Below are 25,514 nucleotides of genomic sequence, written 5' to 3' on the forward strand. Positions count from 1 at the left end.
TCTCCAAGGCGTTAATTCTTTCCCATCAGTCGGGAATAGAAGTTGTTGATAACTCCCAGGTCGCTGTCACTGTTAAATAACAGATGTCTGCCTGAAAACCCCTTGCAATTTTTGTGATGGAGAGTTCAGCGGCGGCAATAACAGGCTATTGTTCTGTAATAACTGATACATTTATTCTTTGGAGCTTTGGCAAAGATGTCCTATTGCTCCTGGAGGGCTCCCTCGGCGGAAGGCTCTGCATTTTCTTGCTGCATAATGCCTTCAGATTTAGAGCCCCGCTATTCCCAGTTGTGCAGGGCCTGTTTCCTGGTTCTCTACTTGTGAAAAAGTTGTAAATCTGCTTTCTTGCAATGGCCCTGTGAAGCAGCTGGGGCACGACAATGAGCTCCCTGATCTACAACTCCAGGCAGACCCCGAGGGCGGAGAGCTTGACCAATGAGGCCTCGCCACGTCAGCCTGGGTAACGAAGCCTGGAGACCCCCAGTCCCTCAGAAGACTTCCAGCGCAAGCTCTCCTTTTCGTTTTCTCTGTGAGAATGGACTGCCGCCAACAGTCAGAAATAAATAATATCTTAAGCGCTCTCAGATCCAGGGCAGCGAGGCGGAGGCACTCAAGTAATTAAGCTCGAAATATGAACTAGTTGTCCAATGAACAATACCGAACAATCATCCAATGTTTCACAAAGTTTTATTTTGCAAAAAGTTTCTTTATGCAACTAAATTTCTATTAGGTACCATGCCAGCCTACGCTTGTAGAGCAGATTGGCTTCTAATTCATCAAAGTCTCAGGCTGCATATAGAGACCCCACTATAATAAAAACATGTTTTTGCCATCGATGGAGAGGGGCAGAAGGTGTTGTGGCAATTGCGTCGAAAGTCTCTCAAGCCATCTGAACTGTCTCCTTCCCTTTCACCCATGTACAGAAACCGATGGGATGTTGCATCCTTTGTTTAGTATTCTTTGATAGTGAATCCCAACCAGTTACTATTTCAGTGCCAACAGAATGGCTCAGTGAGTTGAACACTCACAACTGACTTGGGGAGTTGAATGGTGACTACAGAAACATGCCATGATAGATAGGCAAGTCACAAGTCTGAATCCCAGCCAACTGGTACAATGAGAAATCTGGAAGCTATCTGTGATGCACTGCCTATTCGTCGTACAAGTTTATTTAGGAAACAGGAACCCTGCAACTTCAGCCTTTGGAATGGCATGCTTTTTAAAGTGGTGCCTTTGCCTCCAGTTTAAGGAGGAGCTAGTGCATGCTTTGGGGCCTTCTTGGATATTCTGCAGCAATAAAGTATACCTGGGCCTTGAAAAAGCTCATACAGCTAAAACTGAGCAGCAGGCCTAGAATCAGTGTCCAAAGATCTTAGTGCGGCTAAGGCCATGTAATCATTACACAGCCAACTAGAGGCCTGCTATTCAAAAGGGAAAATGTCTGCATGGCCTTAAGAGTCTCGTCTTAGGAACCAGCACAGTCTTGGTAAAAAGACATATGTGCTATTTTGTGGTGAGCTAGAGCATCCGTTTAGTCAGGCATCCAGAGTCTGGCAAGGGCTTATGGCTTGATCCCTTGTATGCCACTCACCTTACTTCTCAGCATACCTATTACACCCTCAACCACTGAAAGTAAGCCTCCCACCTACCATACTTTGCTTCATACTCAAATGTTCATGCTCTGCAGACACCACAAGCATACCTGTCAGCCTTGCTCTCAAAACCCCAAAGAACCACATCAACATCCAGAACACTTCAACTCACTCTAAATACATAGATCATATTCTACACTTCATGTTAATGAAGTTCACTTTATGATCCTACACACATCAGCATTCACTAGCAAAAACAGCTATAATGACATTTAAGCATGAGGCCCTGGCTCTCCCTACTTACATGCGCATCCTCCTGTCATGTGGCCCCTGGGGGCACTGTCGTTTCCACTAAGTTAGCATGAGCTCTGCAGACATTACACAGCTTTGTGGACGTTACTATATAGCTTTATTTTTGCAATGACTTTGTTCGCACTTTTCACATGAGAACAGTCTGCTGTGTGCATTCTCTGCCTGTTCCCGGTATTTGGTCTGAACATTGTGAACAAGGTCGATAAACAATGCCCCTTGTTATTCTGTTCTGCTCAGGCCTTAGCACCTAGACAAAACCTACCGATGCAGCTGTTATTTGGGACAACATACTTTGGTCTTATGGGGATACAGGAATAGGTAGCACACACTTGGAGGGGGACCTTTCCAGGGAGAAGAGCGAGACTGCACCTATGATGTAGATCTACAATCTATAGGCTAAGGTATGGGGTCTGCTGACAAAGCCGAGAGATCTTCTAATATATAATAATACTTTTTCTTAGCAAGGGGAAGGAGGTTAGGCTCTTTAGTCTTTTCTCTATTGTCTTTTCATGATGACATCTCCCTTCATGATATATGGACTCGCTGCTATGCTGAGTGTATTTGTACTATGCATTATCCTGCTTGTTGTGGCATGTATACTGCATGTTAGGACATGTTAGTTAAAATAAATATTTTAAACTGTTTGGTGTCTCTGTCATATCTTATTATGGACAAGTACAATAGTGCGAGTGAAAGGGTGTGTCTTGTTACTGCAATTCCTGAGAGATCTGGGAGTGTTTTTCAAGCTTGAGATTTAAAATGTTTTAGTTTTGGCCCTGTTTTGCGCTGCTGTTTTTATTGTTCTTTTCGTTCCATTTTTAATATGGCACAACCGGTCGCAATTGCAGCACACAACTGCGCTGCAGTTACAGCTTTTTAACTGGCCACGCTGTCCCCAGTGGGGAGGGGGGGGCATTATTTTCGTGGTTGAAGCTGATCCAGCATACCGCTTTGAGGTTTTCTATTCTTGGGTTACGTTTTCCAGAGTGGATGCGAATGATAATATACAAGGGCTGCTGCTCTGGCTACTTATCATCCTTATGCATTACTTGAAGTTCTGTTGACAGCCTGGGAGCACACTCTTTGCTTTAATGGTGCCATTCCTCACCCTCTTACAATTGTTCGCATGTGCTTCTTGTCTATCGATGGGGCCACTTGGCCGGTTTTGGCTGGTTTTACACCATACCACAATTATATGAATGCTTCTTTCACAGAGCTACGCCTGTTATATACGCAGTTGCTTCACATTCACAGAAGTGTCATACAATATATGTCACATGCGCTTCAAGCGGCTCCGGCTGGAGCTATTCCTCCACCACCGGGTCACAGTGGTGGACTTGTAATTAGTCCTGTCATGATTAATTTGGTGATGACCAAACGTCCTCAAAATTGTAATGTCTTACCATGTTGGCTTGCGCAGAAATTTGAGCATCTTGAGGTGCTTTTTCCACATACCACTCCCGTTGAGAAACACAGGATCCTGACAATGAGTGGTCTGATTCCCTCTTTAGCTGACTGTACCACATGGGGGACGGTGTTTGCTTCAGTGTATACATTGTGCTTTGGCACCTCCTCCCTGAGCATTCTGCCGAGCGTTCTAAAGAAGGTACAGGATGAGCATGGGGCTGGTCCAGCCCTGGCTTTGGGGATGAAGTTAGTGGGATTGTTCCTATTGTCTCCAATATGATTCGGGCCAACATTAAAGGTGAGGCAGTTTGCTTGCAAATGCGTCAACGCCTAGCCGTAGTGGTGGAAGTGTATCGGCAGCAACAGTTGCTGATTAGGATTGCAGATGTGTATACATCTTTGGGTTGCAATAGCTTGGGAATCCGACCTTTAGCTCACACACAGACTAAGCCCCCTCCTAAAAAGAAGGGTCATACAGTCTTTCCTAAAAAGGCTTGGAATAGACAACAGCGGCAGCAACAACAGAAGCCTAGTTCTCGTTCGCCACCACCTGATGCTTCTGAACGTAGATATGATTTGTGTGACCGCACTAAAATTAAGACATCAGAGAGGTTCTGGTATCTGATCCTCGTTCTTCTTGTTCCTTTCAAGAATCGTCGGAGCAACGGTTCGGCAGAGGTGGGCAATTGGATAGCAGACAAGGCGAGTCTATGCAGGCAAGACTTGACACGCAGCCCCAGTTTGACGTGAAAGTCAAACAGGAGGGACCACCTCCATATCGTGCCCCATTTCAAAAGAGAAACGTTTCTGCTTTGACAGCAAAGTATGCACTAGACGGTAAGAACCATGCTTCTCGACAGGAGTTGGGCTGTGACCCTCCTCAATAGCACGGCAGAATTTACCATAGTGCAGCAGACACTCCACCAGTGTCTAAAGGCGAAAGCAACGGACAATTTTATTACAGTTGAAACAGCAGATATTCGAGTTGCTCCTCCTGACAGGCTTTATGAATGAAGCCTCCAAATTGAAGGTGACATTGAACGCCCCATAAAAGCAGTTTTATGGGAGAATCTTACTTCTTCTAACGATATTTTGTCGGCGGAGGTTGACTGCCTCTCCCTTTTGTCCTTCCTTCCTCCAGAGGGGAGGATGTTATTTTACCTAGTTTTTCGCCATATGTCTCTGATGACGACAAACTTGCTTATACTTCGGAGTGGGCATTATCCCTAGCTCTGGCATTGTATCGCAATCAGGCAGGTTGGGACAAGGATTCCCCAGTTCATGTGATTCCTTTGCGTTCTACACCACAGCCCCAATTGAAGTACCCGATTAAATGTGACGCAAAAGCGCCCATAGTTGACATTTTGACTGAGTTGGAATATCAGGGAGTGATTGAGCCCTGTGTTTCTTCAATGAATAATTCTTTTTTACGATATAAGTTTTGGACTACTGTCATTTGAAAGGTCATGTCAGTATCTGTGCAGTTCAGAACACTCACAGCTCTGCGTTAGTCAATAACATTGTTCGGAAGAAGTATAAGACCACTTTGGATATTTCCAATGACTTCTTTAGCCTTTCTTTGGCTCTTGAGAGCTGTTATTTGACCACATTCAGTGCCCGAGGCAATCAGAGGCGGTATACGCGTTTGCCTATGGGTTATAAGAATAGCCCTGGCGTGTTTGCGGCACACATCGTTTCGATTTTGCACGACATTAACCCTGATGTCTTTTTATATGTTGCTGACATTTATTTGACTGATGATGAGATAAATCCTCATCTGATGCGCGTTGATCGCATTGTCACGCATTTCGTGAACTTAGGCTACAAATTTAATTATGCCAAGTCTCACGTTGCCTTTTTGGCAGTTCTTTTCCTTGGTTATGAGGTCAATAACGTAGGTAGGGGGTTGGCCCCCCTCTTTCTGGAGAAATGTTCTCAACTGCATCCTCTGTCTACTCTTAAAAAATTGCAATCTTTGTTGGGTTTTTTGAATTTCGGTAGCACATGCATTCCTAATTATACCCAGGGTATCAAACCGCTTTACGCATTGATACAGCCTTCTTTTTCTTTTTCCAGTTGGCTTCCGGAACATACCGCAATTCTTCGGTCTTTGAAGTCTGATCTGCTTGTGACCCAGTTCTTGTTGACTAGAGACAATACTATGAATTTGGTTATAAGGATTGTACCAGGAGCACTCAGTTTTCCTTATGTAACTTTCAATGGAGGGGTTACAATCCCCATTGCTTATAAATCACATTTGTATACTGCAGCTCAGCTGCATTTTCCTTCCACTGAAAATGTTTTGACTGCTGTACAGATGGCGATTCTTAAGGAACGCTCTCTGGCTCAAGGAAAATTAATTCTTATGGTATCGCCAGAGTCTGCTTTAGAAGCTGTCACGAAGGCGAGTGTTCCAAATTCTAAGGCTTTGCATCCCCGTTGGATTCAGTGGGCCAGTTCATTGACGTCGGCCGATGTCAATTTTATATTTGACACTTCTTTGCAGACAGGAATTTTTACAATATGAACATGTTCATCCTCCTGCTTTGTCACGGCGTCCCCTTGATCAGTACAAATGTGTTATCTACACTGATGGGTCTGCACACTCTGCCATTGGTTCTAAACATGCTTATTCAGCAGCCTGCACGATAGTGGTGGGCACAATAGTAGATGGTGAGTTCAAATCCTCCTTAGTGCACACACAATCCGTAGGAGATTGCACTGCACAATTGGCTGAGTTCCGTGCTTTGGTTTTGGCTCTTGAGTTTGCTGATCCTGATGTTCCTACCTGGGTAGTGTGCGATTCTTTTTACTGTATACAATCCTTTAATGATAATTTGTTCTTCTGGACACAAAATGATTTCAGTGATTTTAAAGGTAGCGCTATCAAGCATAAAACGCTTTGGGTCTGGGTGGCCGCTCCTAAGGAACGTTTGCCGCTCACACATGTTATTCACATATTAGGACATCAGTGTGTAGGAGCGCACGCTGTTGGTAATTCGATGGCTGATGAGGCATCCAAGTCTGCAGTAGCCACTTGTTTAGTAGCAGCAGTTACTAGGTCTATGACTAAAATTGATGATGATATACTGGCGGCTATTGCTGCTACGAGGGAGGGAACAGAGTTTCCCCAGGGTTTCCCTTCACGTTATCCATACTACTTGTCTTCTGAACAAGTTCCATTTGTAACTATTCTGTCCATTGGGGATCGGCTGATTACCAACGAGGACTGCAGACTTTCTTTGATCATTGCTGCACATGAAGGTGTGGCGTCTGTCCATGCTGGAGTTACTGCAAGTATTTCACTGTTACAGCACTGTTTCTGGTGGCGTGGTTTATATCAGCAAGCACATAAATATATTCTTTCTTGTGACATTTGTCAACAAATGAAACCTTCTACTGTGGCGCGACCATCACATACTCAACTTTACATTTCAAATCAGCCATTTGGTTGTATCTATGTTGATCACTGTGGTCCATTGACTTCTGACAATGCGTTTAAACATACCTTGGTTGCAGTGTATTCATGCACTTGATTCCTTTAGGTTTGGCTGACGCTCAAACTGTTATAAAATATTTGCATGTCTTTGTCGGGACATTTGCCTATGGCACCTTCCATTCAGACCAAGGTCCGGCTTTTGCCTCTAAGGCTTACCATGATGTGATTAAGTCTCTGAGGGTGCAGGTGCAATTCTCGTCTCCATATCGGCCCAAGGGCAATTCTGTTGTGGAGCGGATGAACCGTGACTTAAAGCAATCTTTAACAGCGAGGGTATTAAGTACTGGTCGGGGCTGGTTGACTCATCTATATGGAATTCAGCGTGCACTAAATAATTTCCCAAGAAGATCTCTGGGTGGGCGGACTCCATATGAATTGCTCTTTGGCATTAAAATGCTTGTTCCAGACCTTGATGGTCTAGACGTTGTGGCGGCTGCTGCAACATTTGACATAGATAACCATTGTGCTATGTTATAGGATCTATAAAAGACTTGTGACATACTAGCGAAATATCATTTACCCTTATCCACAGAAGCTGCTGTACTGATTCCTGTTACTGGCCGGCTTCCTAAAGTTGGAGATCTGGTCTGCGAGAAAATCGAGAATAAAAAAGAATTTGGTCCCACCACATCCAATGACTTCTGTCTCCCCGATAACTCTACAACAACAAGAAGGGGTGATGGAGACTTCAATTGATTTGTTGTCTGTTTTACCACTGACTTCCACTACTGAGGCAAGTGACTATGACTCTCCACCAGTTGCAATTATAGTTGAAATTCCTCAACATGCAATCCATTCCAAGTCCTAAGAAGAGCGACCCCCATTATTTCATCTGGGTTACAGTGGTTACTATATGGACCGTAATAGCTTTTCTTCCAATACATCGTCTTTGTCATGGTCTCTGGCAGAGCCCCCTACACATACCAGTCTTTTCATCTACTGGTTCAAGAAAACGTATCTGCTGACAATGGTGTTCCTCTTCATGTGGTTTGGGTTCGTAACTGTATTTTTCCTGTTGATTAATGGCCATTACTTGCCTGAAGGCTCTGCTGTGAACTTCGTTAACGGAGTTCTAGCCCCTCATACTTCTAAAATGAAAACAGATCAAGCCCTAGTTAATATTTTAGCCTTCCCAATTGTTGATGGTATCGTGTGGGATAAGTAGCATTTGATATTCATGATCCAACTGAGACTTTACAAATTCCATACATATTTCGAGTTTCTTTAGGAGATGTGGTCTTGCCTGGGATCCACTCTGATGACTGGGATGTTAATGCTGTTTATTCATTGTTCTCAGATTTAAAATACTATACTGCTTTTGACAATGAAGATTTATATATAAATTCGGCAAAATATGCTGATTTGTTATGTTACCAACATTATGGCTATCATTTTTTACACAAAACAAACACTCAGAGGCCTCTTTTTAATTATAACCAGTGGGAACATTGTCCTTCCCCGTGACAGGGCTGTTCCAAAATGAAAAGGATATATTCATGTACTTTACTGGTTACAATCTCTCAGACCCTGAGTCCTATTTTTACAAATTGAAGATGCCTGCTCGCACCAAATTTATGCTGACTCACACTAAATTGGTCTATTCCTCATCCTTCAAAACTGAATTGTCCATGAAGGGTTTTGATTACTGGAAAGACGTAGTTGACTTAAAGTCTATTTGGGGTACCAAAGATTGGCAAGTACAGGGTCTTGAGTCCTTGCATTGCACTTATTTGATAACTTCACAGCTCATATTTTTAAATGAGATGGTGCAGCAAACGACTTGTTTTGGCCACAGCTAAAAATTTAAATGGTCTTGCCATTTCTTTATTAACTGCTTATAACTTGTGGAATACACATACAAACTACTCAATTGAGGATTTGACTAGCATGTTTCAAATGGTACACTGAATTCATCTAATATTGATTCTTCAGGTTGGTTGTTGTGACCAACAAGCTCAAATGCATGCCAATTAAGTTTTTTAAATACCTCAAAAGGGTTTACACAAAGTAGACTGGATCCTCGTTTTCCCCATACACATATGGTTACCACATATTCAGTAGGTAAATTAGGTCAACAATGGCTGGAACATTCCACACTATCATCTGTGAAACAACCCCTTTCCCTCTTGACAGGTGACATAAATCTTGTTAATTTTCTTTTAGGTCCAAAATCCCCTTGAGCAAAATGTTTTGTTTATACAGCATTCAATGAATTTTGGAAGCTTTCACAAATGGAAGCTGCAGTCCGCCTTCTCCAAATTGATCAGGATAATTTAGAAAAAGTTCTCGCAGTAGTCTATATTAACATTAATACACTGTCTTCTTGTATATATACTTTGGGTAACATTGTGTCCTCTGTTATTGACATTGTTCAGAATGAAGTGTCTACTTTGTATCATGGTCAAAATCAGTTACGTTCTGTAATGCAATTTGATCGGACCTTACAAACACTCAAAAGTGGAAAAGTACCACTGGATTATTTGAATGCTTCAGCACTGTTTTTACTGTTTAATTTAACAGATAAACAGAAATTGATGTCAATGAAAAACACAACATATATGATGCTACATATTGAGAAATTAGAACAGTTACCATTTTGTGTGGCAGGAACTGATACAGCTGTGTGGTTAATACATGGGGTTATTTCATTGCCTATCTCACTCTTTCAGTTCACACCCGGCATGAAACACTAGCCTGTTGGTAGACATGAGCCCCTCAGGAGTAGTTATATCCATGAATTGTGGTCATTACCTATCACATTTCGGTGTCAAAGAGCTGATAAGGAGGTTTTCCTTACAGGGGAGGATTGTGATTCTACGGTAGGACACTCCCTAGTCTGTTAAACAAGTAAAGCTTCACCGTGCTTGTAATGTTTAGACCTCTAATTTAGCTTGTTTTTTAAAAGGGACTCCGGTCCCAGCTCTTATTCCTGCGCTTACTTTGCTTTCTAACTATAGTTATCTTATTCTGAATAACTACAATTGCTGCGGCTTACGGGCAGGCATCTCGTATATAGTAATGGTTTCACAACATGTTACATGTTGCAGCAATGTGCTCTTTCCGCCCGCATGGGATTGTAGATAGTTCGCTGTGGCCTTCCATTTTAACTTTGAAAACTGATTTCAATAAGCTAAACAGACTCAAAGCGCTATTGTTTCAAGAAGTGGCTCCATCTCATGAGACCTTCAAATTGCAGGTGGCAAGAACCGAATCTCCCACTGCATTTTGGAGAATTAATTCACCAAATATTTAATGCATCTGATATCGAGGGCCTTGCACACTTTTTTAAACTTGTGGGCTATGGCTTTGTTACATCCTTTCAGATTATTTTTGGTGTTATACCAGCTTTTATTCATTCAATTTTTTCCAGCGCCTTCGGATTGATTCCCCTGGTGCTTTTTCTGGTTTGCTGAGTGCTGGTTCTTCTTCTACTGCTACGTAATTGCTGCCCATCCTCTGGTCCAGCACCACCGAGACCATTTGCGACTGTACCGTTAATGGATGCGGCAACCTTTTGGTTTGGTGTCATTGGCAGCTTTTAGATTCAGCGATAAGCTAACCTTCCGCATCGGAGTTTCATCGAATATCACGCAGGTTGCCCGGCAATGTTCATGGCTGCTTCTGCTTATTTGACTTTCTTAATTGGATGGTGTACCTCTTTACTGTGGAAGGTTCCGAGGGCCTAATGGAGCTGATGGCGTTCCACTGTGCATGTGATATTTTGCATTCCGAGGAACCACTGTAGATGTGCTTTGGGAAACACAGTGAATGCAATTCAGTTTATTTTTGTTCTCTTTTTTTCTCTGCTTTGCACAATATAGATATCCGGGAATTGGATCTTTGATCACTATTTGGCTTATAAACAACGCGCTTTGGCTCTACTTACCTTGGATTTCTGTTCCCCTAGGAGCTACAGACCTGGCCAAGGGAAGGGTGTCAAGAGGCCCCTGGGGGAATTGTTGTTTCCACTAAGTTAGCATGCGCTCCGCAGACATTACACAGCTTTGCAAACGTTACTACATAGCTTTATTTTTGCAATGTCTTTGTTCGCACTTTTCACATGAGAACAGTCTGCTCTGTGTATTCTCTGCCTGTTCCCGGTATTTGGTCTGAACATTGAGAGCAAGGTCAATAAACAATGCCCCGTGTTATTCTGTTCTGGTCAGGCCTTAGTACCTAGACAAAACATACCGATGCAGCTGTTATTTGGGACAACGTACTTTGGTCTTATGGGGATACACTAATAGGTATCACGCACTTGGAGGAGGACCTTTCCAGGGAGAAGAGCAAGACAGCACCTATGATGTAGATCTATCATCTATAGGTTAAGGTATGGGGTCTTCTGACAAAGCCCAGAGATCTTCCTATATATAATAATACTTTTTCTTAGCAAGGGGAGGGAGGTTAGGCTCTTTAGTTTTTTCTCTATTGTCTTTTCATGATGACATCTCCCTTCATGATATATGGACTTGCTGCTATGCTGACTGTATTTGTACTATGCATTTTCCTGCTTGTTGTGGCACGTGTCCTGCATGTTAGGACACGTTAGTTAAAATACATTTTTTAAACTGTTCGTGTCTCTGTCAGATTTTATTGTGGACAAGTACAAGAGTGCGAGCGAAAGGGATTGTCTTGTAACCGTGATTCTGGAGAGATCTGGGAGTGTTGTGTTCTGGGGTTTCTAATCACTTGTTTCTCTGTGAGTGTGTATGTGGGCAAGTGAAACACAATAGCTAGTCAGTCCTGGGCTCATGGGTACTGAGGTGGTAGGATGTCTCAGTCCCTATACACCAAAGTCCTATAATCCTGCGCATAGTTCTGTTCTTGGGCAGAATCCCTGCAACACTCCTCTTCCTGGTCCTTCCCCCAGTTATAACACCCATCATGCACAGATCAACAAGGTCTTGCATACTTCTCTAATAACCTCCCTGCAGCTCCTTCAAGCTCATATTCTACCACTTCCTGCTATCTGGAGCAGACAGTGAACTTTCTGCTGATCTACCATTTATCTTGACCAATTCCCATTGAGATATTTGACATCACCATGGCATTAACCATCTATCCCAAGATCATCATTCTCAGTGACCTCAACTTCTGGTATGAAATAATTATATAGACTATGTGTAATTCTTCCTCAGCATACTGGAACCTGCTGACACCAAACATATCATTATAACACTAACCGGTATCAAAGGCAACTCCGTGGAATGGACTTTGTCCACACTGCCAGCACAAATCTCATCTGCCATGACCCACAGCACCTCAATTAGACCAACTACACAGCCTTTCCCTTTTATCTATCCAAAACCTGCCAACCAAGGACAACCAAAACCACAGAAGCAATATTTTGCTCATCCAAGTATTTCCTTTCAACAGTGAATGACAACCTAGTTGTCCTGGCAGCTTCACATGCCTGTAACAAAATTCAGTTCCCAACTTTCTGACATCATAAACACCTTACAGATCAAAGCTGAAACACAATCCCTGACCAACCCCCATTCCTCTAAAGTCAGACGGTAAATGCTGGTAAACACCAGAACTCACAGACAGAAGATGCACAGTCTAGAAGCAAGAGAAGCACAGGCATCTAATTCAGCGGCTCGAAGACCTTACTATCCTATATTACATAGGAAGCTCATTAGAAGACAAGGCTACCTTCTGCAAAAGGTTAATCAGTGAAACTTCAAATGAAACAAGGGACTCTTTTAAAACAAGCAAGCACTGTGAGAATTCCACTTCTGACCCATACCTCATACAGTGGAAAAATGCACCAATCTTAAAGAGATGATAGACAAAGTCAGATAACACATCGGACTATGCAAGAAGTTATATCATTTCCTGTCTGATATCACAAAATAAAACAGCAAAACCCCCTGACAACACTCCAAAATGGAGACACCAACCCTAACTTTATTGAAGACCTCTTGCACATCATATAGAGAGAACATCATCCCAACATCAACAGTGATGTGATCTAGGACACAGCTTTCAGATTATTCAGGAAAATTAATGCATTCTTCAACCTAGGTACATTCCCTAACTTTCCAAGACTGGGCAAATCCTACCACTGATGAAGAAACAAAACCTAGACATTGGCAACTGTGCAAAGTACAGACCCGCAACCCATCTCCTCTTCCAGAGCAAGATCATCAAAAAGGCTTAGTTCTTTAATGTAAGAGAAAAATTAAGAATGATCTCCTCTATGACAAAATTTCTGAATTCAGATCTCAGTTCAGCAATGAGAAAGTCACTATTCAAGTGGTCAACTATGTGTTCATAATGATTGATAGGTATGATTTCCAATTCATTCAATTGAAACTCTCAGCAGCTTTTGACACAGGTGACTGTTGAACGTTACCATATGTACTCTCCTCTAGAATGAGCTTTGATGTTACCACACTACATAGATTTGCATCCTAACTTACAGATTCCAATATCTCTAGATCCAAGTCATTGACCTGCGTCGTTTAAAGCTTCATCTTTTCTGCTATATTCTTCAAGTTCTACGTTGAAACCTCTTGAAGGAGTCCTAACTGGCAAAGATATCAAGATTGTGGATGAAACCAATGTTATTCCTTCTCTTTTTATGTGGGTGTGTAGATTTGTTATTGGATTGTGATAACGGTTGCCCCACCCTAGGAGGTGTAAAAATTCCATCTCTATTGTTTGCTGACAATACCCTGTTAGTGTCCAAGACACCAAAGAGGACTGAAACCCTCTTAGTTAGGTTCAAATTGTTTTGCACCAACCATGGCCTGGTCATTAACATAAAAAGACCACATATGTGGCAATGCATCCACAAAGGCACTTTAGAGGGGTCATACGTTTAGAAGGTGAGGATCTTGAGAAAGTCTCAGATCTTGAATAGTTGGGAATTCACCTCTCCAGTAGTAACTTCAAGCCTAGCCATGTCTTGAAGACTACGCTGCTATTAAATCATAAGGTGGCTGCCACCTTGAAATTTGCTAAAAATACTTTTTTCCATCCTGTATCCCTCACTCCTAGAAATATTGAGAGTTCAAGATGTGGCTGCCACAGCTAATGGGGCAGAATTGTGGGGTTATTTTAACATCAATGCTTTGGGGGTGGCTGAAAATATATTATTGAGGGCAGCACTCAAACTTCCTCAAAGCACGCCACTAATTTTTAAACATGATCTGGATATGAAGGCTATTATCCCTGAAGTGAGACTCAAACCATTTCTATACTGGCTAAGGATTTGGTCGATTACTGAACTGGAACCCTATATGGCTGCTCTTAAAGACATTAAATATGTGGTGTCACTCCTGTAGCTCAAATATGTGAAGAAGATGTTAGTTTCCCTGGTTTTGACTAAACTTTGGACAAATCCCTCATCCATTACATCTAAGTCTGTCAAGGTAAAGAAGACTGTTTTTAGGAGATAAAAGAGAGGTCGCTGACCAATCACAAAATCTTGGCTCATTTACAAATTGATTCCTTGGGATAAAACCAATCCCGAGTTTGAGCCCTACATGGTTGAGATAGACCCACCTTTCATAAAATCCCTACACATAAGATTCAGGCTCGGTGTCCTTCCACTCACAACATTCTCTATCAAATGGAAGGGCCCCTTTGAGGGTGTTAAACTATGCCCAACCTGTTTGAAGCAGGAGGAACATCTTCTGTTCTTTTGCCCAAAGTACGCCACGCAGCATAAACGCTGGATTGTTCTATTATGGCGCACTTGGAGTATTCAACATTTTTAGGTTGCACTGAGAATATGTAGGACAGACACCACACCCTATATTGTCTTTACAATTGCAAAATATTTAGAAAGTTTTTGGCAGACTCGGTCCAAAACCGTATCTCATTGACTTGATTGTATTTTTGTTTGATTGATAAGTGTGATTATGGTTTAACCTTGTCTAATACATGTATATTTAAACACCCTAACAATGCACGTTACAATTCTGCGATTAAACCCAAGCACTTGGAACCAGGCGGCTGGAAATACATGAATGATGTGTCCCCTACGAGGAGAAATTGTCTTTGATTTCTATTTCTTATAAATTGTGTGAATGTTTACAACTTTGTAATCAAGAATAAGTTTATGCTGTTCCTTGTAAAGAAGAAGTTATAGAGTCACGGAAGACAGTGGTCCCATGGGCCCCATGTAAAGGGAATATTAATGGGAGTCCATAATTTGGATAGTAATGCCCTCACACACCTTTGCAGGTGTCATGCTTCATCATCTGGGCTGCTAATCGTCAATCGACCTGCCCTGTCCACCTCCCGGACTCGGTGGATAGGGCAGGTCGATTGATGTGCATAACGAACGTAAACTTCCTAACATTGTAGGATCAATTTGTTATGCTTACTCCACCGGGTACTGTTGATGCCTGGGGATTATACTGAATAGGGTAGATCCAGACATTCTAACCAATAAGCACCACTACTGTGAGTAATACCACACAGCTCATGTGTAGATAGTTATTTTTTCTTTTTTTTGGTCCTGAAGAATCGCATGGATATTTGTCCAACAGCGAGAAACATGTTGACCTACACTTAACAGACCAAGGATACACTATATGAGACATTATACTCAATCTAGTACCTTGCTCTCCATTTTTAACTAGATTAGGAGACCCCCAGAATAAAATACATATTTACCTCGGTACTCTAGCTCTATTTTAACTCACCCCATCTACACAACATTGGCCCCACACCCGCACTTCACCATACGGCATTGGATAAAAAGATCTCCGTTAAAGAGCCTCTAATTTTAGGGAGCCCGTCGGGTATTGCACCGCCGACCCGACGAGGACCAGCCCAGATGATGAAGCATGACACCTGCAAAGGTGTGTGAGGGAATTACTTTCCAAATTATGGACTCCCATTAATATTGACTTTACATGGGGCCCATGGGACCACTGTCTTCCGTGACTCTATAACTTCTTCTTTACAAGGAACAGCATAAACTTATTCTTGATTACAATGTTCGTGTGGGCTCTCATTTATGCTGGACCTCCTGCTCCCAAGTAAGCAGCAAAAAGCCCCTTGTGTCCCTCTGTCTTTTTTGGTCTCAATGTTTACAACTTGCCAAAAATAGCAATTTTTTCCCATGCACACAATGTGATTTTTATTGAAAGTTTTATTGTTTGTGCGTTTTTGCACCTATTAAGCACTTTTAACTTCCACATTTGTAGAAGTTGAATAGTATGAAATATGATTGGAAAAAATGTGTTTCATTGCGTGTTATACCGTAAACTGTAAATTTGTTTGATCATGTTCTTTTTAAGGTCTTTGACTAAACTAAAGTGCTTAAATTGAATTGAATTTAATTGAATGACACCCAGATTTACCTATAGACCACATCTGGAAAATACATCACATGACTAAAGAATAGCTTCACTGTAACTCAGGTTTGTATGTTGACCATCCAATAGAAACACAGGGCTGGCTCCCAGTTATGAACCTTCTCAGCGTCATCCCATAACTTGTTAATGGCACCAAATTTCAAGAATTACACATTGAAGCAACCTACAGCTTTAGAATACACAATGCAAATAAATACAACCTGCCTGACAGTGAATCTCCGGGCTCTGAAATTAAAAGCCTAAATCCCCGGGTGCTAGGCCTGTTAGCCTTAGGGTGGATTCCCCCCATATTTTTGCCTCCTTCTTCCATTTTTTCTGACTTTGTTTTTGCTGGCCTTAGGACTCTGAGCACTTTATCACTGCTAACCAGTGCTAAGGTGAATGTGCTCTCTCCTCTAAACATGCTAATATTGGCTTATACCCAATTGGCATATTTAATTTACTTATATGTCCCTAATAAAGAGGTACTATATTTACCCAGGGCCTGTAAATTAAATGCAACTAGTGGGCATTTAGCAATGATTGTGCCACCCACTTAAGTAGCCCTTTAAACATGCCTCAGGCCTGCCATTGCAAAGCTTGTGTGTGCAGTTTAAACTGCTATTGTGACCTGGCAAAATGAACCTTTGGTGAGGCCCAAACCTTCCTTTTTAATACATATAAATCACCCTTATTGTAGGCCCTGGACAGCCCAGAGGGCAGGGCGCAATGTATTTAAAAAGTAGGACATGTACTTCTAAGTTTTACATGTTTTGGAAGTGAAAAACTCTCAAAGTAGTTTTTCACTAATGCAGGGCCTAGCTCGCTCATAGGATGATATTGGAGTTGTCTTATTACATTTTTATAAGTGTAAGTTCCAAATGGGACGAGATAACCAGTTCAGGGTTAGTGTCTCTGGAATCACAATATAAAACCCTAACTTATGGTGAAGTCTTCACTTTGCTGGACCCCTGCTTTGCTGTGCTGACCTGCTGTCTGCTACCCATCCTGGGTGAGAAGGACTGAACCTTCATCTCTTTAACCCAGAACCCAGAGTGACTCCAAGGGCTAGTTGGCTGGCCTCTTGATCAGGAACCTGAGGGACATAACAGGCTTCCAACAACCTCGCATCTGCAGCTGAACTCTGCCATCTGTGAGTCTACCCTGAAGCGTGGTGCCACCCCAGTCCTGGACCCTTGGAAGGGGACTTAAGGTGCTTCTCCAGCCTCTGTTGATCCAGTGGAACTGACGCATCTCCTCTGCTGTGCAGCACAACTCAAAACAGAACCGACACATCTCTGCTGCTGCATAGATTGGACCGCCGTGGCCTGTTTCGCCTTGAGAACTGCCAATGCGCTACGCAACCTTGGTATAGGCCCTCGCAAGGGTCGTCAACGGCAGCATCAACGACGACGCTGGACTCCACATCGCATCATTGTAGGTCTTCAGAACGGATGCATAGCCCCGACTGCGCACCACATCTCCAACTTCAGACTTCGTATTGCAAACCCTGTTGCTGCATCTCAGAACAGACGCATCGCTTCGGCTGCATGACGCATTGATGCGGATCCACGCAATGCTCTGCAAACCAGGAGTTAAGGTGCTCTGTACAGGGGACCTACCTGGGTCCCTGTAGCCGTCCCGTACACCATTGTCGTTGGCCTAATCTTTTGACTTTGTCTCGGTCCGGCGTGATCAGATATCCACCTTTACCCCTTTTGCAGATATTTTCTCTAAAAACATATGAATGTAATATCTCTGGTTCTACTAATTGGATTTTTGTCGTCTTGGTCTTGTTTCATTCATTAAAAATCACTCTATATTTCTAATACTGTTGTTGGCTCTTTTTGCAGTGTGTTTTCACTCTGTCACTGTTGGAAGTGTAGCACAAATACTTTACACATTGCCTGTGAGTTAAGCCTAACTCCTCTGTGCCACGTAACAGTCAGTTGAGCACAGGTTAATTTGGGGTTTGCTTGTGCCTTACCCTGCAAGGATTGTGGTTGCTGCGTGACCAGGGCTCACACCACAGTCAACCATCAACCCCATTTCTTACACAGAGGTAAACTTCAGAACAGCAATTTAAGTACTGTGTCCATCACACCTTGACATAGGCAACACCCCTCTCGTAGGCAGTCAAGGCCCATGTACCACTGCCTGACTGGTCAAGGACTGAGTAAGTCTGCCAGAAACTCCTTCATCCTCGTAGGAATCCATGGATTCCAGCAATCAGATCATATTCCCTTCAAAGTCTTCTGCATCACCCAGTAAGCTTTAAACTCAAGTACTCCGCTGTATTTGACAACAAGATCTAGATATGTGGAGGGCAGTGCAAAACCCAAAGCAGCAGCATCAAGTTTGAAGCACAAAAAGTGTAAAAAAAAATAAGATATCAGACATTTCTTCCTAGGTTACCAGAATCCAGAATTTCCTCCCCACCAAGATCTAGGAACCCTTTTGCCTCCTTCACCTCTGTATTGGCTTGAAGGCCCACCTCTTCAAGCACTACGTCATCCATTTAGAAGCACTGTCCAGGTGGTGGAGCCCTGAATAAAACACGCTTGAGCATGTTCATTCTCTCTGCCACCTAACATCTTTGTATATATTTGTTTTGTACCAGATTCTTTGTACAGTATTCCATTACTTTGTAACTAGGTACCGCGTAAATATCCATACATAACTGAGAACATCATGTACCAACTTTGCATCTCCTGCATTAGTTACCCATGACGCTGTTACAGTCAAGATGGTGGACATGATTCGCGAAGCTTTCAGGATATGGACCTCCAATTATTGAATAGGTTTAGCCTCCAGCTCTGATCAGCCCAAAATTTGTGATTGAAGAGAGATTATTGAATTGCAACACTTTTCAATAAGAAGGGTACAGAAATGAAACCCCTGTGTGAATATGGATCAAATATATTGAACAAACCAATCTCTACACAAGACAGCTGAACGACCCAAAAACTACTTTTGTTACACTAGCAGGCTGCATGCCGAACAGCAATGCAAATGTTGTGATTCAAAGTTATGATACCTCCTTGACTGATCTCAGGTTTTTTTATGATTCTTTCCCTCTCTTTTCCACCGTGCTTTCCCTTATTCCAGCCAAAAGTGGTAGGCAATCCTAAGAAATCACCAATTAAATATTTAATCCTCTCATCTCCCTTGTCAAAGGGAGCTGCAATTGTAACTTTATGTAATTCCATTAAATTGCCATTTCCACCCAATTTTTTATTTGAGTCTAGACATGTTGTACTTGACATTTGGTTCAGTTAAGACCTGTGAACAAGGCTTCAGCTATGTGTGCTCTGTTCTTCAATAGTGACTTAATTTCAACTGTAATTGTTTGTAAATATTGTGTGCAGTTACACAATGTTCAGTTTTGGGATTCTAGCTTAAAGTAGCTTTTCTCCACTTGCATATAAAAACATTTTGTGCTTAAAACCCCATGTTTCTGCAGCAAGCTGCATTGGCCTACTTCTAAAGGTGTGAAATAATAGAAAACCTAAATTACTAACTTCTATTCAGAGGATACAGCAACCTTCGAAGTTGAAGGTAAATTAGTTGGACCACTCCCCAGACAGCTCCACTGGCACCCCATCCTGAAGCACCGACAGTTTCAACTTACGCACACATATTCAAGTCACTACACAACACGGAATCCGCATACCTCAATTACCAGCTAAACTTCCACCAGCCCAGCAGACAACTCTGCTCGGCATCACTCTCACTCATACACACCCCCCGAATCTGCAGAAGTATACTGGGAGGTCGATAATTTTCCTACGAAGCCGCCAAATCCTAGAATGATCTCTTCCAACACATCAGGGCCTCCTCCTCACTTCAATTCTGCAAGAAGCTGAAAACCTTGCTTTTAAATTAGTCTTGTTGCAAGATCATTGACACTGCCTACACTCACCAACTCAGTGCTTGGATTCCCTCACAGGTGACAAGCAGTGCTCTACAAATCCACCTTACCTTACAGTACATTACATTGCAGACACAGTAAATGTAAATATTGGAGATTTACTACCTTTAATATTTATCTATGTTTTCAATGATTTATCATAAGCTAGCTGTATTTAGCAAAACAATATTAACATTTCTGGTTGACCTCCTGCTGGCAAAACCTCAGTGCCACTTTATACACCTCAGCTTCTCTTAGGCTGAAGAGGCGGGCTGCCAACCTCCAATGACAAGCCACATACAAGATTTATTCAGAACTTCAACCCACCTAGGCCACATATCCATGTGAAAGAAACACACAAAACCACTGTCTTTTGAAATGGTACTTCATCTGAGACTAGTGGGCCACACAATGCAAGGTCGAAAGAACAGATGAGGTCTGTGAAGTGACAATTAGATGTAATCCTTGGTTGTAGTAGCTGGGACAGTCCTTGGTGTGGTTAAGGGAGAGAGGCATGTCAGCAAAAAGGAACTATGCTGCTACCAAAATAGTTTTTCCTCAGTGGAATAGAATTTGAGATAGCTTTTAACAGTATACATATCGTAGAAATACGTAGGTGGAGGAAGCTCCACATTTTTTAGTCTGGTTTGCTCATCAGGCTTTGGGCTAGAACAGCTAGCCTCTTACCACTCCCTAATGCCATAGGGATCTAGGTACTGCCAGAGGATCCTGTTTGTACCGTGGAACTATGGAAATCTAATTTCCCTGCCTTTGGTTCCACTTCTCTGGTCAGATCACCTGGCAGTCACTTTTAATGTGCCTTTTCATTAGGAGGCTGCTAGGGAGGGGGACAGATCGCAGGGTATTTATCATACCCTGCGAAAAAGTTGCCACAGTGTCTTTCAATAGCCATCTGAGAAATTCTATTCCTAATTCATTGAAACAGGTCAGGTTAGATCAGCCTTGAATTGATGATTGGCTCAGAAGCTCCCTTGACCACCTTTTGCCCATAAAGACCCGGCACTCCACCAGATTACATCCCCTGGCCCCCTGGTTCACCGAGGAATTACAGGCAGCAAAAAAGGGTTGTAAGAGGCTGGAAAGAGTTTGAAGACTTAGCTACGAGGACCATTCCAGGCTTAAACATAAAATAGCTCTGAAACAGTACCACAGTCAGTGTAGGATGGCCGTGCTACTTTTTACCCACATCAGATCATTTCGGCCCAAAATCACCCCAAGATGCTTTTTTTAGGTCGAGCATGCAAGACCTCTTGTATATACTTTAGTATATACTTATATGTGTATGTACTTTGTGGGCTCTGGAGATCAGCCCTAGGACTGGTCTGCTTCCGTTTAGGGACTTTTGTTTCTGTTCAACTGCCTCAATTTACCTGTCTTACTAGAAAATGACCAGTAGAGGTCAGTAAAATACCAGAATTGCTTTCTGCTTGTTCAATTTGCGATTCCCTAAATGCATTCACAATTTAAGTAATCGCAAATTTTACGATTACTTAAATTGCAAATTTGCATTTGGGTTGATGTATCCCAAATGCAAAAATACCGGTCGAAAAGGCCCAGATTCTTTGAACCTGCCCCTTTGCGACCGGTATTTAGAATGATGCATGTGCCTCTTTGCTATGTTTTTAAAGCTTGGGCAGAGATTGCCCCTCACAACTAATTGGTCTGATAAAACGCATCAGCCTGCTCCATATCTGTGATCCAGCAACCTCTCCCCATGCTCTTTCCCTAGGATTAAACAAACTTGCATGGAACGTCGCACCTTTGCGTACCTCGGCCCAAAGCTCTGGAATGCCCTACCAGAACATCTGCAATTCTGTACCTTTTTTAGCACCTTCCACAGAAAATTAAAGACGTGATTGTTCTGAGCCAGTTGGGCCAATGCGCATACTTGCCTGTCTACATAGCACCGGGAAACTCCGAGCGGGTAGCTGCTGCGCCTAATGAGCTTTTTTAACTAACTTCTACCCTGAAGCTGGAGGTGTTCTACCATAGAATCAAAGGTTAAATATTGACTTTTACTTTTATTACCTCCAAAATATCGACTACCAACACAGGAGGAGTTACCACAGACCCACGGTGGCTCTGAGGACTTCAAGCCCAGGGTAAGAGCTTCAAAAGCAGACCTTGCCTCCTGCAGCGCAGTAGTTGCTGCAGACAAGCAGTGGCCCTGAGGACTTCATACACGAGAAGGCAAAGCGGCAGGGAGCCACAGCCACATTCTATCAAGTGGGAGCTTCTAAATGAGACCTTGCAATCTGCAGCGTGGAAGTTACCGCAGAACCTCGGGGCTCGGTGGACTTCATACAACAGAAGGCAAAGTGGCAGGGAGCCACAGCCACATTCTGTCAAGCTGCGGGCAGAAGCTTCAAATCAAACCTTGCCTCCCACAGTGCAGCAGTTACCGTAGACCCGCGGGGGCCCTGAGGACTTTATACACCGGAAGGCAAAGTGGCAGAGAGCTACAGCCACATTCTATTTAGTTCCAGATGGGAGCGTCACAAGCAGACCTTGCCTCCCGCAGCAAGGGCCACGAGAGGGATGTTCCCGTGCCACGCCCAGACAAAGCCCAGGCAAAGGGCAGAGCCATCCATGCCCGTTGGAGCCTGAAGGAGGCTGAGCTGGGCTGCCCCTCGTAGATTTTCATTTCGAAGGTACTGTCTGCCTCTTTTTGTAGTCACTAACTCTAAACCATTCACTAGCATCTGATTGATTTTTCAGGCAGTTCTGTTTTTGATTAGACATGCTTGTTTACTCATCTGTCCCCAAAAGTTGCTGGGGGTAATTTTGCCGCAACTACTCCAGAGAAATGCACCTCCACTGACCAAATTTTAGAGAGAGCCATGGGGGTTATTGGTACAGAGATAGCTCTCACTGAGAAATAGCTCTCAATGAGAGAAGGCTCTCATTGAATATGGGCACAGCTCCAATTTTTCCCTGATGAGCCTAGCATGGATATTGCTGCAAGGGCCTCCTTGGCTCGTCCCCGTAATCCTAACACTTCTATTTCTGCTTCCACTGAGGCTACTAACTCTCCAGTTAAGGTACTTGACTCTGGCAGCCCCAACCCGCAAATATTAGGAAGGTTAAGAGGGGACTTCTCACTCGGCATAACGCAAATTCTATTAAAGCAAAACAGGCAAGTCAAACACTGGTTCAAGGACTGCCCATGTCTTCATCTTCCTCAGCAGGGGGAATGGGGGCCTCAAACCTTAGTATCCACTGCAAAGAACTCTCAATGTGGACTGTTGTGAAAAAAACATCCTGGCTTGGATATATTTTAGTCAGTTTCAATCCAAAGTAGAAGCATTAATGAATTGATTTTGTATTAATCTTAACTGCTTGGTGAAACATCAGCTAGAGCTAGCACTTAGGCCTCTGGTTTCCTTAGCAAATAGAAGAGATCAGGTCACTGCTAGGTACGAAGAAGTGAGTAGTCATTCTCTGATAGCACAGATGCCAACTAATGAGGGGCTCAGACTTTCAATGGAGTCCAGGGAGTCAAAGGGTTTTGCAGATCATAACAACCACTGGCATACAGAGTGCTTGTAGGTCCTATCTGACTGCACTCCTTACGTGATTGTGTTAGAAAATGTTCCCCCAATTGCCTGTGGGAGTCTAAAATGCAAGACTGCTCATTGGCTACATTTTAAATCTTTCCATCAGAAGGAATGGCACAATTAAATTATTTTCACCCACAGAATTGGGTGGATTGGCCTGTCAAACAAAAAATCAGACAGAAATTGCCTATTCATAAACTTTAGATACCCAAAGCTTGGAAATACTCTCCTTCATTGTTTAAATTACTTGGCAAAAAATCATAAGGGCATACGGGCCCTCACTCTAGGTTTGTTCTACAGGCCTGTCTTCCCCCCACCAATCAATCATGTCTCTGAACCGAGAGGCAAAACTATGCACATTGCTATGCAGGACCATTATAATGTCCCAGTGAGCAATCAATACGAGGTCATGGAAGAGTTGGAAGTGATCGATTGACTTCATTTGCAGGACAATTTGACTTTGCCAGCGCGTCAATCTGCAGGGGCCTTCCCGATCACCGGGTGTAGGAAAGCTGTCCCCAGCACATTACCTTGAAGCTGACCCAGCTCAAACTTAGCCCTTGTCACTCAATCAAAATATCTTTATTCGATTCACAGAATCATCAAAGCATGTCATAAAATCTTTTAAAACATTCATAAAATCTCAACAGATACATATGTTAGGAGCTATCCCCACCGAGGAGTAAAATGTAATGTAATTCTACCAACTTATGATTTCCAATTTGTCGTAGTACTCACAATTATCAGATAGCATAAGGATGTACTCAGATGGCATATGTAAAGTGCAGGTGCATGTACAATTGACCCAGAGCGGGACTGCATTATTAAGCTAAAACCATTCTTTGGAAATCAATAAAATATGTTCTTACTAAAATGATTATACTCAGACTACATTAGATCAAACAATTCATAATCTATAATATAGATAAAAAATTAGATCCAAGTCTAAAAATCGAGAGTTAAAATCTTAGTCCTCTCTTTTTCCTTATATAGCTGGCTGCCAATAAAAATCTGCTAATGCCAAATACAATGAGTTGTGAGCTGTCTTTTTTAAAATTCTCAACATCTCATTGAATTTCCTGATGTTCAGACTTCTGTCCAGTGGCTTTATCCATTTTCTCCTGTGCAGTGCATGCGGGGCAAAAAAATACAGAACATGAGCGACATCTTCCTTTACACTCGATTGGCATAAATTGCACTAAGAATCCCCATCCTTAGCTTGCGACATAGATCACTTGGCTGTAAAGGCATTTATCTGAAGTATTTCATACCTAAAATTCAGGTATAATGTCTTTGCTAGTTGAGGTTCAATTTCATCAAAAAATGGCTCAAAGCTTGGGATAATTTTAAACCATAAAAATTGTGTAGTAAGTCTCTCTGAAGTACTGCTTAAATTGACTTTGTGCGAAAAAAAGTTCCAATAGATGTGTTTAATCTCGCACTTCGATTTGGGTGTCAACATACTAGGGTTTGACCAAAATCTGCTAAAACCTAAATCGAAGAGCAATTTTTGAATGAGGGCCAACCAGGGGAAGGTGACATGGACATCCAATTCTAGTAGCTCGGTCAAAGTTTGTCTAAAGGTTCCTAACTCTGGAGTTATCCAAATTCTGACCCAATATGACACAGTTCTCCATACAGCTAGATGTTCCAGTCTTTTTATGCTGATGTCATATGTTAGTGGGATCACTGAGGTATGTTGGGGGAGAGACGTAAACATTCTAATGATATTATTTTCCCCAGTGTTTAGTGGATGGAGGATTTCACCGCCCCATAACTATGAGCCATAGAGGGCGGCAGTTTGAGGTCTAAATTAATAAACTTCCAGGGCAGGGGTGATACACTTTGAGACGGTCAAAAATTGTTTCTTTGCAATGGGTATGGAGTTTTGCATTAGAA

The sequence above is a fragment of the Triturus cristatus genome, chromosome 4_2, assembly GCF_964204655.1.
Source record: "Triturus cristatus chromosome 4_2, aTriCri1.1, whole genome shotgun sequence".
NCBI classification, from domain to species: domain Eukaryota; kingdom Metazoa; phylum Chordata; class Amphibia; order Caudata; family Salamandridae; genus Triturus; species Triturus cristatus.